Source organism: Barbus barbus, assembly GCF_936440315.1.
Source record: "Barbus barbus genome assembly, chromosome: 32".
Taxonomy (NCBI): Eukaryota; Metazoa; Chordata; class Actinopteri; order Cypriniformes; family Cyprinidae; genus Barbus; species Barbus barbus.
The window spans coordinates 8608005-8623156 of record NC_136760.1 but is presented as its reverse complement, the minus strand read 5'-3'; the positions used below and the strand labels follow the sequence as shown (position 1 = coordinate 8623156).

At 38.2% G+C, this 15152-nt stretch overlaps 1 protein-coding gene across 2 annotated transcripts in view; it reads left to right on the top strand.

The window, feature by feature from the left end:
• The window catches only part of nmt1b (N-myristoyltransferase 1b), a 52091-nt gene that overhangs the window by 4520 nt on the left and 32419 nt on the right, over window positions 1-15152 (top strand). The gene's annotated exons all lie outside the window — the stretch shown is intronic.

Here is a 15152-nt window from a genome sequence, read left to right as displayed (position 1 = left end):
GATAACGATGATGTGCTTCTCTCTTTTGGATCAAAAGCTTCTCGGTTAATATCATGTTCTCTTCAATTACTTGTCAAATCTCTCTGAAATCACAATATTTACTCTCGAATATGTATTAATTATAAGTAATTATTCAATAAAGAGATCAATAAACTAGTGTTAGTCAGTCAGTAAAACAAAATGACCATTCATTTTTAAAAATATGGAAGTGCGCGGCTTTATATGCAACAGGAGAAAAGCGCGTGCTGGATGCGCGTGCAGATCAGAAGCGCGCTGTAAAGAAACATACAAACAACCCCGGTGCTTATGGTATGATTTTCAGACTATGCTTAATTTCAGCTATAAAATTGGAGTTATATCATCATTATAATGCGATTTAACTACTTTGATGTCTACACTTTATTAAAAGCTTATTTCAGACATTAAATTCTGCAAAAATAGTTTGTTTATGATTAAAAAAAATACACATTTCAGCATTAGAATAATCAGAAAATCTGCAAAGTTTTAATTAGTTTACATGGCTATGACAACGAAAAATAACCTGCAGGGCACGTTCTGTCTAGGTTATAAAATAAAATCTAAAAATAACCTGCAGGGAACATTCCGGGAACATTTTCTGTAAGTTATAAAATTAAGCCTAAAAATAACCTGCAGGGAACGTTCTGGGAACGTTATCTTTAGGTTATTAAAAAAAGAACCTACAGGCAACATTCCTAGAACATGGATTAGTGGAATGTTCTGTGTTTGTTGGGAAGTGAGCGTAAACAGGTGGGTGAAAACTGAATGTGTGTCAGTATTACAAGCATACCTTCCGTCTTAAATGGACAGCATTCCTAATTATCTGTGTCATCAATCAGTGGTGCCTTCAGCACGGCTGTACGCACTGTGTGTACCATGAGCGCTCAGAGTGACCTGAGATTTGCCCCGCAAACATTTCCGCAGTAAATTATAGACCCGTGTGTCCCGTATTCTGTGGACTGAACCAACCACGCCATTAATTATGAATGTATCAGTCTTTTGCATGCCAATTTGCATGACTTTTGCAAGTCAATTTCTGCTTATAAACATTAGCTATGCCAAATAGAAACAGAACATCGTGCACGGGTTAGACTACAACAATTAATTTGTAGCCTATTCTACAAATGGGAATACAACGAATTCATAACAATGTTTTACATTCAAGCTACCCGTAAAGTTTATAGTGAAAAGTTCTTTAAAATCATCTGGAATGCAATAAAGTAATTTTTAAAGCTGTTTTTAAAGCATTTGCAGCATGGATTAAAAAATAGGCTAATAAATAATTCACATATCAGACAAAATTGCATTGCAGAAAATCCTTAACATTTTAAGGTATTCAGAGCAGAGCAACATAAAAATCAGAAAAATATAATCGGGCCTGTTTTAGGCTTTTCCTTATTTTTATATTTTAGAAGGTGAAGAAAAATGGCTCGCCATCTCCTCATTGGACGTGCCTTTAGGGAGAAATGCATCTTTACGGATTACATAATGAAAAAGTTTTTGTTTTTGATTTGAATGATTTTGTTTTAAAGTAGTAATTTAAAGTTTTCTATAGATATATTTATTATATTTGTGACTCAGTTAGTTGAGTTTCGGTTCATCATTGTGAAATGCTCCTGTTCAAGATGAGACAGCGAGCCATCCTGTTTTCCTATTTATTTTATAAAAGCACAACATTTTGTTGATATTGTGAATGTACACAAATAAAAGTAGACCCTTTACAGTTCCGAATGATGTATTTCCTCTTACCTTCATGAGCAAAAATTACGGTGTATTTTAAGTTGTTTCCACTATCAAGAAAAAAATGCAAGTGACCACTCTGGTGCATCCATGTCCTGCAAAGTGCACTTCAGCTTCCACTCTTCACACAAACGATTAGATATGCACCTAGCGCACATTTATATAGTCCAAACATTTAAACTAACATTGTCATATGCTTGAACTGTTTGTATCTATAGATTTTATTTTAGGCAAGTCATGATTATCTGAGAAGGCTAAATTGATCAAACATAGGCTATGATCAGCTCACTGTCTGCTGCTGGCCACTTGGTCTTTGTTTACTTAAAAAAAAAAAAAATTAAAAAAAAAATTAACGAACAAAAAGAGCTCCAAACGTTTTTATAAATTAACTTTATAAAAAACTAAACAAAATATAATCACCCTACCATTACATATGACCCCCCACCCCCCAAAAAAAATTTAACGAACAAAAAGAGCTCCAAACGTTTTTATAAATTAACTTTATAAAAAACTAAACAAAATATAATCACCCTACCATTACATATGACCCCCCACCCCAAAAAAAACCTCTTACCCTCAGAAGGAATCCTGCAGGTGCCCCTGTCATCAATGATAACCAGCAAAAGATGTTAAATAAATGTATACTTGTTAAGTAAACCTACTGTATCTGAACATTTAGTTTAATTTGTACCAAATTAAATTATCTCTACCATAAAATAAAAATTTATTCAAATTTTTCCAAATTCAATCCTTGATTAAAATTGATCATAAGCTTAATTGATTTGGTCTAAAGAGAAAAGAATCAATGACTTTTGTTTGAATACTACATATAAAATAGGGACCAAAATAAATAGTTTGACTAAAAGTAATGACAAAGTTGACAAAAATGTAATTAGTTTTTGTCGACTAAAACTATGAAAGACTCAAATGACTAAAATGTGACTAAGACTATTAAGCATTTTCGTCTCAAGATAAAGACTAAGACTAAATCAAAAATGCCTGCCAAAATTAACACTGGTTAAGTACTCATTTGTAATGATGTTGCCATTTAGTATATTTAATATAGCCTACACTATAGACCCTTTTTGAGTCGCCGTCACGATTACGTCACAGCGCTAGCTGGAGGCAAAACAGAGGGAGAACTGGAGGCGGCCCATTCAAACCAGCGCAGATTCGGCGACATAAGGAGCTTAAAATATTATCTTGTTGTGATGTTGGGTGCCAGAATCGACATAGTACAGGCTCCAATTTGAAATTTTATCGCTTACCTGCTGCCACTGCCAGACAAAAACGGACGACTGTGGTTAAAACGTGATAAACGAGCAGACTGGAAAGAAACGACCATCAAAATGCTCGCGTTTGCAGCGCACACTTCTTGTCAGAAAAGGTTCAATAAAGTATTGTCTTTTGTTGTTATGAGTGCGTCTATAGATTTCTTATGCATCTCACGATTATGTCGTGTATGAAATAATGTGTGCATGTGTGTAAAACAACAAACTTTATATGCTTAATTGTAATTGTATTGTTATGAGTAATTGTGGCTGGAATAATAATGTAGCTGTAAAAATAGTTGCCTGCTGAAATTGAAATATATATACATCTTCATGACTCGATAAGCACTGTGAGTTTGTCTGAACTATACACGTTAGATGTGAGTCACTCAACCGGAGGGAATCCTGTCAGATCGTCCATCTTTTGAGTAAAAGCGTGTTTCAAATAACAATCACGGTCCTGGACAGTGCGTGACCTTACATATGCGGGTGAAATCGGATTTTCTCCAGTTATTGTTCAAAAACAAGCTAACAAACTTCATAGCTAGCGTTAGTGAAGCGGTCAGGGGAATTTTTCTGCCTCCAGCTAAGCTCCGCCCACAGAAAAACGTCACAATGTTTACTAACAGAAAAAGGGTCTATATTGCCAAAAGTTTTATATATCAAAATATATCAAACACCCCTAGTACTGACACAAAATGATTTGCAACAGTCGCTTTGTCACGTCCAGTGTAGAGATCCTCAAGCTGTTGGTTTATTTCCCTTTTTTTCCTTTTTTTTTTCTAGTAGAAGTTATGAATGGCCGGTAACTTAAAAAATTTGTAGCCAAATAGGCTGGTGAGTGAAAAACTTAATTTCAATCCCTGCTCGTGATGCAGATCACTGTAAAAGGGCAGCTTTCTCTGTACGTGCCTCGAATTTGGGCGGCTGAGAAACCGCTCGTCTTTATAGGAAAAGGGACAGAATAAGGGATGCTCAAAATATGTGTACTGTACCACATCCTGTACATCATTTCCATGTCTGCGGTTAAGTATATAATGTATATAAAAGGTTCTCGAAAAAAAAAACTCATTCGATTGCTTAACGTAGGCTATTTATGTACAATTATTCTGAAATTAATTTTAATGTCATACAAAAAATGTCACACACATTATACAAACCACTGGCCTGTGATTCAGGTTGTGAAATAGTGAAAGAAGTCATCCCTCAGGTAGATTGCTTGTTTTCTTGCCTAGCTGGATGTTGTGCTCATGATAATCACATTGTTTGCATTCACCCAAACTGATTTGCCGAAATCAAAACGCGCGGGAACGACCAGGCTGCAAAAGAGGATTCCGCTTGGTCATAAAGCCTTCCTCGATTGGCTATGTTAACAAATGAAACGGAGATTTGTGCAAAACGAATTTATTATTTGCATGGTCTGGTAACGTTAGTCATATGGCTTATGCCTGCAGGGGACAAACTGCATTCTGTATAAATTTCATACAGAACGGCTCTTTGATGAATTATAACTTTACCGGAGCCAGCTAACTTTTGAAGGAATAACCCCTACAATAGGATTAGCTGCCTGAAAGGTGGAGAGATCTCCGAATCAACAAACATCAATGCGATTAAATCAGATTATCATTACGTTGTCAGAGTGAATATAGAGCAGTGCAGGTAGGCTGTTTAATTTGCTTGCGGCTGGCTAGTTAATGTTAACTGATTATAAAGCTGTCATTTGCCTTGCTAGGAGTTAATATTTTGCTTATCTGTCTTTGGATATTTGCGTATTAACGCCAGTTCAACCATCATTTGGTCACGGGAGACTAAGGCAGACCGCGCAGATCTGCGGTGTCAAAACTGGAAAACAAAGCCATGTTTGCCTTGGAATTAGTTTGGATTTTGTAGTTACTGCAATTTTTACACTCTCGTTTCTCTGAAACGGGACAATATTGAAAAAGGAGGCTTTGTCACAAGACAGAACAGATGTCACAAAGCCCATTTTAGGACTTAACTCAATTTTGACCAGATGTGTAGTTACTGCGCTTTGCCTTTGGATGAGCTGACTCCTAAAGTTTTTGATATTCTTGAGTCAAATTCTTACATTTAATCAGTCACTTATAATAATAATAATAATACATTTAGGCTGTTACTAAACAAATGAAATCAGTATCAAGAAAATTCATCTTTACAGATGATGCATCTGAAGTGGCATTTAGATCTATTTACACGTTAATACAGCTTAGAGGGACATGGAATGCTTTAACCTACAGTTACAAATGCATAAATAATGTTTTGATATTTTAAACATGAAATGTTGAATACTGATATTTGAAATTATTTTAAAAATGAAATATACTTTAAATGTGAAATTAAAACCACCAGCAGGTGGCAGCAAGTCATTGTCACTGAGTCGTTGTGATTGAACCAAATCATTTAAATGGTTGATTCATTCAGGAACAAAACATCATGTTGCTCAGAGACGCAAAACAGCGCTGTGGCTGTGTTTGGAATGTTTTTTGTTGGCAAAATAGAGCAAAAATAGCCAATATGGTGTCTAAAACGTAAGTCTCTTGATATTAACTTAATGTTTATTGAACTGTTATTGAACTGTTACATGTAACCTGATTTTTTAAGAAAAAACGACACTCTTCGTGTGATATTGATTAACTATATGAATTGATATAAATATATACAAATCTGCCCCCTTATCTTGAATTTTGTGATTATTTTGAATGCATATTAATAGACCGAATTATGCAGTGATAGAACACACTCTAAATGCACACGCGCACTAAGTTAGTCTAATCAGACTTAATCACGCCGTGTATGCGTGCACTCTGTAGGCGTGTTTTGTTTTGTTTTTGTAATATACTCATAATGTCATGCTGTCTCATGAGTTCAGTATTTGCGCTAAACCTGTGCAGACTTGGCTTGCATGAACTTCCCCAAGACATTGCGTGAACATAACTTACGAAAAGTAACTGCCAAATTGGCTAGTGATTTGACATTGTTACCTGCCACAGCTGATTTTTACCCGCATTTGGCGGGTTGGCGGGTGTTCATTTCAAACCCTGATCATGAGATCTCCAGATCATGGAAGCAGCCATTCTCTGTCCGCCTTACTAGCTTGGCAGCCACTGACTTCACCAACCTAGTGGGTTCAGTGGAGCAGGGCTATACCGCCATTCTGGCGATCGAAGATATGCTGGCCACAAATTTCTCGCCATCATCGGCTCCTTCCTGGAAGTAGGTGTAGGTGTTTTTTGTTTGGTTTTTGTAATATACTCATAATGTCATGCTGTCTCATGAGTTCAGTATTTGCGCTAAACCTGCGCAGACTTGGCTTGCATGAACTTCCCCAAGACATTGAGTGAACATAACTTATGAAAAGTAACCACCAAATTGGCTAGTGATTTGACAGTATTGATTTGAAGATATGCTGGTCACAAATCTCTCGCCATCTTCGGCTCCTTCCTGGAAGTCCCGCCCCCTCCTTCCGACTAAACCATGTAGGACCACTTCCGCCCTTATCGGGAAGTCCAACATGGCAGCTATTGAGGCAGGCATGGCCCTTCATACTATGGCCATTCTCCAAGCCTATCAAGTGGATGTCCTTAAGGAGATGGACGAGGGTGCTGGTCTGACTCCAGAGGCAGTCAAGGAGCTCCGTAGAGCCACAGACTTGGTCCTGAGAGCCACCAAGCATACCGCATGCACTGTAGGGCGCTCTATGGTGGGCTCAGTGGCTGCAGAGCACCACCTGTGGCTTAATCTCACAGAGCTCCACGAAATGGAAATACTTCAGGAGTTTCGAAGTTGTCGTCGGATTGGTTAGATTATACAGGATTTCCGGGAGACGTGTGTGTAGTGTTCTTTAACCTGTTAACCTTCACCTCCATTTGTGGCCTCGCAGATGAAAATAACCTACCTAAATGAAAATGGTAACAGTTTGTGACAAAGTGTGCTTACACAAACAAATTAGGTATCTTTGGAAAGAAGAGACTCTGGGCTTTACTATCTATCATCCAGAGTTGATAATGCTCAAAAAGATAAAAAGTTATAGGCACTGACGTGCCTTGAAAAATATTTTTCCACACTGAATGTTTTTTTATTTCATATACAAATACATGAAATAAGTCCTGGAGCAATCCAGAAAAGTAATGGATCGAAAGCCATGTGTCTCATAAGTTCATATTTCAAATTTGAAGAAGATACCATGAAAAATGAGATTCCTGCAATATTTTTTCTGAAACTATTTATAGTCCCCCCACCCCCCTGTTTGAGGAAAAATAACCACCAAATGGATTGCAGAATTATACAAGCTATTTTAGTCATTATACATGTTCCTGCATAGTTTTTCAATTATAAAATAATAGACAGATTTATTTGAGCACTAAAAAATACAAAAATAATTATTTGAGTAATAAAAAAGGAAAAAAAATAGAAAAAAAATGCTTTGTATATAGTATGTATACTGAAGTATTCTTCGTTATTCGTTATTACAATGATAAATATCACTGCCAGACGTGAAGTGATATTGCCAGACATGGTCATAGAGTCAGTAAACACACGCTGATGTGCTTCCATTCAGATTATAATCAAACAGATGGGCCATATAATCAATAATAGCTGATCAATGAATCACAATGATAGCCGTCATAGAGTCGCTAATAAACACGCTGATGTCCGTCCATACATATTATAATCATGCAGACACGGCCACATTCCCCACACAATACACACACACACATATAAAAAATGTAGAAGAAAAAAAAAAACAGTTTTTTATGGATAAAGCAGATCGCTAAGTTACGCCCCGCTCAGATGACAGAAGCGTCATAGCCCGCGTCAGAGCTGGCAGGAGGGAGCGCCAAATTCAAATAATCTATATTCCGCTTTTCTGAGACTTTTTTTTCCGTAGACGGTCTCATTATTTTTGTAAAACCGTATGCTGCAACATCGTTTTGTTTTTTTACCACCAAGACGCTGTTTTTGAGCGTAATTTATTCCATAACGGACGCGAACAATAACTCTCTGAAGAAATGAAACGTAAACAAAGGGATATTCATCCTTATTACAACGTTATTGTTTCGCTGGACTAAAAGTGCTCGCTGGGATGTTGTTCTGTGGACCCTTACCTCTCTAACTAAACTGGGATTTCAGCAGTGGACGCGTTTGTGGCTCGTTATTACAATGATAAAGGTACGTACTGCTTTTTTATTCTGCGTGTTTGGATGTGTACTGCTTACACAAATGTAGCAAATTTGTGCCACTCATTCCTTATAAGCTTTCCATCGAAAAACAGCGATCTGTCGTCGATGCTTAAGGCTTAGACCCTCAGAATGATATATAGTTTGACAAGATTAACTTTGTCCCGTTTCATTTATTCTATTAGAAAACAATGACACATGCAAACAAAGAGCGTTCAGTGCGAGGTCGCTCTGGTGAACGTTAACAGGTTAACGTTCCACCTGCAAACAAAAATGCTGTGGTGCCAAACCCCCTCACAAAAGAAGAAAGCCATCGTGTTTACAACTGACGATGAGCGCTTGTTAGGATCAACTAAACGCTGAATTTTCAAAAGTATGTGAAAAATTTAAAGTTTGCGGCATAGAATCTTTCAAATACTGTATGTTCGAGAATTTTACACACTGGTCTGTTATTGTGGCGACATTTCCACACCCCAAAACGTTACGTGGCACAAAACGAAACATGATCGGTTGCTTTACCTGTCAGTTATATGGCCTCTTGGGCAGGCTTTGGCCATTTAGAGTGGCCAAAGTTCCCAGACCTTCAGCCGTCAGTCTGCGCGAGACCAGTAAGAGGAGAGCTTCAGCTTCACTCTCTTTCAGCGTGGGGGACGTGAGACGCACCAGGCTTTCTCCCCTTGCCTCCTGTTCCTTTGTCACCTGCTGTTCATGTGATAGGAGATATGTACGATTCTCTGCCAGAGCCAGCAGACGCTGTACCAATTATAAACCAGGCCCTCACATCAGTCCCTGTGGGCTTCCTCAACCTGTATCAGGATGCCAAGGGCTTTCCTTCATGGTGGATGATGTTAGCCCCTCCGGACCATCTCAACACCCCCAACACAGGTATGTCCTCTAGACTGCAACACTCTGCTATCACAATTCTTTCACGAATGGAAGCGTCTACCAGGGGTATTGCCTTGGGTTCTCTGCACAGTTCAGTTCAGTTACACTCTTCAATTCTGCCGCAACCCCCTCGCTTCAACGGGGTACAATTGACTGTAGTGAACAACACCTCAGAGGCTTCTGTGCTACAACAGGAACTGTCTTCCCTCCTCCTCAAGGGGATGATAGAAAATGTTCCTCCTTTGGAAATAGAACACAGCTTTTTCAGTCGTTACTTTCTGGTTCCAAAGAAGGACAGTGGCCCATGCCCTACTCTAGACCTTCGCCGACTGAACTTCTCCCTCTACAGAGGTAAGTTCAAAATGTTGATGCTCAAGACTATTATGTCACAGATTCGAGCGGGAGACTGGTTTGTCACCGTTGACCTGAAAGATACCTATTTTCATATTCAGGTCATGCGGCGTCACAGGAAGTTACTCAGGTTAGCCTTTGGGGGAAAGGCTTACCAGTACAAGGTTCTTCCCTTTGGTCTAGCCTTGGCACCAAGGACATTCACAAAGTGCATGGATGCTGCTCTGGCCCCACTGATGCTCCAGAGCATCTGTATACTCAATTACCTGGACGACTGGCTATTTTAGCCCACTCAAGGGAATTAGTGAGTCAACACAGGGATGTCCTCCTCCGCCACATTCTGTCTCTTGGCCTCAGAATGAATGCCAAGAAGAGTGTTCTCACCCCCTTTCAAAAGATTATTTTCTTGGGGGTTCACTTGGATTCCATTCAGATCCAGGCCTATTTGGTTCCTGCCTGGATTTCCAGCCTCAATCATTTGAGCAGTTGCTTTCACGCCCTTTCAATATGGTGGAACCCCCTCTTTCTTCAGAGAGGGGTCAGTATGGGCACTGTTCACTGTCACCAAATGGTTACGATGGACGCCTCTCTGAGGGGCTGAGGCGTGGCTCCTCTCCCTGCGAGCAGTTCATGTCCCGGGAGCCTTGAACCTCGCAGACGATTTTCTGTCTGCCTTTCTGGCTGCCTTATAGGTCCAGTGCTGCAGTTCCTGCAAGAAAAACTTGCTGTGGGAGCAGCTGCTACTACCCTGAGAGTTTATGTTGCGGCCATTGCCGCTCAGAGAGAGTTGGATGATGTCCCCTTGGATGAGGCCAGCAGGACCCTTGGAGTTCTTTCTTGGGACTTATCAGTCATCCTGGAGGGCTTAATGGAAGATCCTTTTGAGCTCTTGGAGTCAGCTTCAGAGCAGATTCTGACTCTCAAGGTTACTCTTCTGTTGGTGCTAACTTCTTTGAAGTGAGTTGGGGATTTGAAAGCTCTCTCTGTCAGCAAGATTTATATTTTTATAGATCATCGCTCGGCGTTCAAAATCCAGAGGGCTTGACAACAGGGGTAGTCCAGAAACATGAGCTATAGTCCAGATTAAGTACAAACAGAGTCCAAGTGGCAAGACAAGAGTAAAACCAAGATACACAAGCAGGAATCAGGAAACAGGAAATAAGGAAACATGAAATGACTAGACTGAACTAGAACAAGAAACTAAGCTCTGTAAAGCAGCTATCACTAGGAGAGTGATAAATGCAGAACAATACTCTGCAGTTTGAGAACGATCAGAGTAGGTGTTATATAGTTGGTGTAATAGCTTTCAGGTGAGCTTGTGATTGGTGACAGCTGTGTGTACTCTGTGTAGTGGATGATGGGAAATGCAGTCCAGGATGATATGTAACAGTCTGTGTGGCGTGAAAGTCAATGTAATAGAATATCAATCACCGGTGGCTAGCTGATGGGGGTCCATTAACCAGATTCATGAGACAGGCCAACAACACGTTTCAGTTACTTTAGAAACAACAATTCCAATACAACTCTGCCACCATACTGCTTCGGGCTGATTCAGTTCCATTAGAATCTCAAACAGAATTTGTACAGAATAGGCTTAAGAACTCCTCCTGCTAATACTGACTAAACCAGACTGTCTTCACTAGATTTTTTTTAAAACGAGGGGGTTCCCTGACAAAAACAACACAGAAGAAAGAAACTGTTTTTCTTACCTTTCCCCGCTTTATTTTTTTGGGGGAAATCCCTCGCTGGGTGGTTTGCCAATGTAAGAAAAAGTGATGAGGACGCTGAAGATCTTGATGGCGATGTTTATTGTAGCATAGCAGTGACAAAGCACATGTAGTACCTTGGGTTCAACGGAGTCGGAATGACCCCGAACATCCTAAGCTCAAACCTTTTATACAGTTACAGTTTACTACCCTTCATGTAAATGAAGTTGCTCCTGTTGTTACAGCTGTGGTCTGTATGTTAATTAAGTTCTGACACCTCTTTGTCTGAGGTGGTTCTCAGTGTCCCACACCTGCTCCCATTCTATAATTGGTCGCCATTTGCTCAGGATGTGATCATACCAAATGGTCTACAAACAACATAACTGTTCACTTTCTTCTTCTCTATAATAATTAAGCCATTTTGGGAAATGAGCATGATCAAACATATATTGTGGACTGGAATCTGGGTTGAGGCAGACTATAGATTCTTACATTTCTAACTGATGATGAAGAATTTACAGAGCAGCCATTAAGTATTAGACAGTGATCTATGTTATTACATGCAAAAGTTTTTGGTCCAATAATTAACACCTCTGTTTTTTTCAGAATTTATTAGTAAGAAATTGGTAGTCATCCAGTTTTTGATGTCAACTATACATTCCGTTAGTTTTGCAAATTGGTATGTTTCATTGGTTTGCGAAGAAATATAGAGCTGAGTAGCATCAGCATAACAGTGAAAGCTAAGACCATGTTTCCTAATGATATCTCCCAAGGGTAACATGTAAAGCATGAAAAGTAAGGGGCCTAGTACTGAGACTTGAGGTACTCCATACTGCACTTGTGATTGGTACGATACTACTTCATTTACTGCCACGAATTGATAGCAGTCAGATAAGAACGATTTGAACCATGCCAGTGCACTTCCTCTAATGCCAACATAATTTTCTAGTCTATTTAAAAGAATGTTGTGGTCGATAGTGTCAAACACGATGCTAAGATCCAGTAGCACTAATAGAGAGACACAACCACGATCAGATGATAAGAGCAGTATAGGGATCTATAGTGTACTATCTGACGCAATACCGTAGCTGACAGCTGAATGGCCCTAGTGAAAAAAAAGTATACTAAGTATACTTGCAGCCAGACTAATTGTCAGTATACTTCAAGTGTGTTAATTTTAAGTTAACTATATGCTAATTTTTCTCCAATGCTGAATCCACTTTTTAAGGTCATTACAATAAATGCAAAACTTCAGTTGCAGACAGAGACACATTATTAACAATTCAAACAGTGTTTATTTAAACCTCAAATGATTTTAGCATTGCAAAACATAAAATGCACCAACCATGTTTTTAAATAAAAAGAACGCTGAAAGAAACAATCATAAAAAATAAAAACATTTTGTAACAGCAGCAACAGATAAACTTTACTTTTTTGTTGAATTAATTTTTTTTTAGACTTTATTTCAAACATGTAAAATAATACAATAAAACAAAAACAATACAAACTCACACATCACATGTACGTGTGTATGGCATGTTCATACAATTTATTCTTTTTACTACATCAGACTATAAATATCCTGTATTAAACCCATACTACTTAATAGAATGAATATCATGATTAGCAGGGAGGAATTGTATCAGTATGTCACACCAATATTGCTTCCAGTTCAGTCAAACATAAAGTATAAAACAGAAGTGAGTACACCCATGTAGCATCACTATAAATCAAATGATACAACACTATTCATGTTGAAAGTATAGTATTTACAGTACAGATCAGGCTAAATTGTAATGTAGACATATGCATTTTCTGTAAAGCTGCTTTGAGAAGTTAGTGTACTCTAAATAAGGGCATAAAGTGCAAAAACAGCAGCAGCGCACTGACCCTAGACTTGATTGATATCACCACTTCGTCTTCAAAGACAATCAAAACATCCAGTGGGTTCCCTCGTGACATTTCCTCTTCCTCCTCAACAGCAATGATAGGAACTGAGCTTGAATTGAACCACATTTTTATTAATAAAACATCCAAATAAATATAAATAATAAATCAACACACCTTTATACAAACCCAAAGCAACTTTAAGATAGGTACAATGGAAATATAACACACAAGACCTTTTTTGTAATCCATATTAAGAAAGCCTACTATAATTAGAACTTTCAAGTCCCAACTCATATTCTTGTGAAGCATAATGACTCTCAATCAAAGGCAAACTGAAATTTAATGTTTTTCATTCTGCTAATACAGTCTGATTAAAAAATGGTGACACACTGCATTACATCTAACTTCCTTGGATATCATGATGTCATTCATGTGGTGTGAAAGAACCAGTATTTGTCTGGGATGTGTATGCATGAGTTGACCAATGATTTAAATTTCAGTCTAAAATATTGTACTGCTTTTACATTTGCAAGAATAGCCATTCATCCAAAAATGAAGAAATATACTTAAAAAACCTTTCAGAAAGTGATGGTTTGCATCTGGCATAACACTAAAACCCATCAATTAAATCAATGTGAATTCTACTTCACTTTGGCCCGTATTATTGCAGCCATCTTGTTGACTTTGACATCCCAGCACTCCATGCTGCCTTTGCAAGTATGAGTTTGAGGATGAGCTTCAAATAAAAAAACGTGAGGAGCAAATATCAGTCTGAAATGTTAAATAATGTTAGCAAAACAGCCCTCATAAATGCTCCTTGAGCCAATTTGTTTAACTTACCGGGGCTTCGGCTGCATGGATATGCTAGATGAAACTGATGAAGCCGATCATAAATAAAGATTAACACAAAGTTTAAAACATTGTAATATAGTGAATGGGTTGGTTTGTCTTACCTGTTGCTTTAGTTTCTGTGGCACGAGTTACGGTTAGATCTGTCAGCCGTCTTCCTGGTTTAAAAGACAAAAATCTCCAGACTTGTTTGTCTGTGTTTGACTGAGAAAGAAAATCTTTTTTTTTTTTTTTCACTGACAAACTGTGGCGTAAAACACTGCATATTTAACACTTGCCGTTGATAACTTTGATGTAATGGCATGTTAGTTCCTCTTTGCATTAGCGTTGCTGAGCTGGTTAAAATAATAAGATACGAAAATAAATCATAAACGTTCAAAAGTGCTTTAAATAGGAATAAGGAAGCTTGAAATGCTTACCTTTCTCTTTTCGTGACTCTTTGAGTGAGCTCAGCTCAGCTGTGATTGGACAGGCTGAAGTCACGGGACTGACTAGAAAACGGCCGCGGTTTTTTTAATCTTTCTAGGAAACACACTAAAAATATATATTTTGCCATAGCCTAAATAAAAGTTATTACATTAAAAATGGCTTAATGTAGGCGTAATATGAAAGATTTATGTATACTGAAAAAATAATAATTTTTTTTTAAGGCAAGTGTTTGCAAACAAATTATTTTAGCTATATTTAAATAAAAATGTTCAAAGTTAGTCAACTAAATTTTTTTATTTAAATGTAGCTAAAATAAATTGATTGCAACCACTTTCCTTAAAAAATGTCACTATAATCCTGATATGAATTTTTCATATCCTTTCATCTCTAGAGATAACAAATAAGAAAATCAATGGCAGGCATCCATTTAAAAGTAGGGCTGCAGCCAGGAATAGCCATTAGGTGGCAGTACAGTGCTAAAAAAAAAAGTGAACCGAAGACGGCCCCTCCCGGGCACCATATGTTTTGTCGTGGCCACGAGATATTAATTCGTGGGAACGTCATATTAACTCATGGGAACGTGATATAATGTCGTGGCCACGAGATCGTTTTTGACGAGGTAACGACATCCTTGTGTTGAGGGAACTACATATTTTTCTCGTGGCCACGAGGTTTGCATAAACAAACCTACGTGACCATAGAATCAGAATCAGAATCAGAATGAGCTTTATTGGCCAAGTATGCTTACACATACAAGGAATTTGTTGTAGTGACAGAAGCTCCACAGTGCAACAGAAAGACAGCAACAGGACAGGACA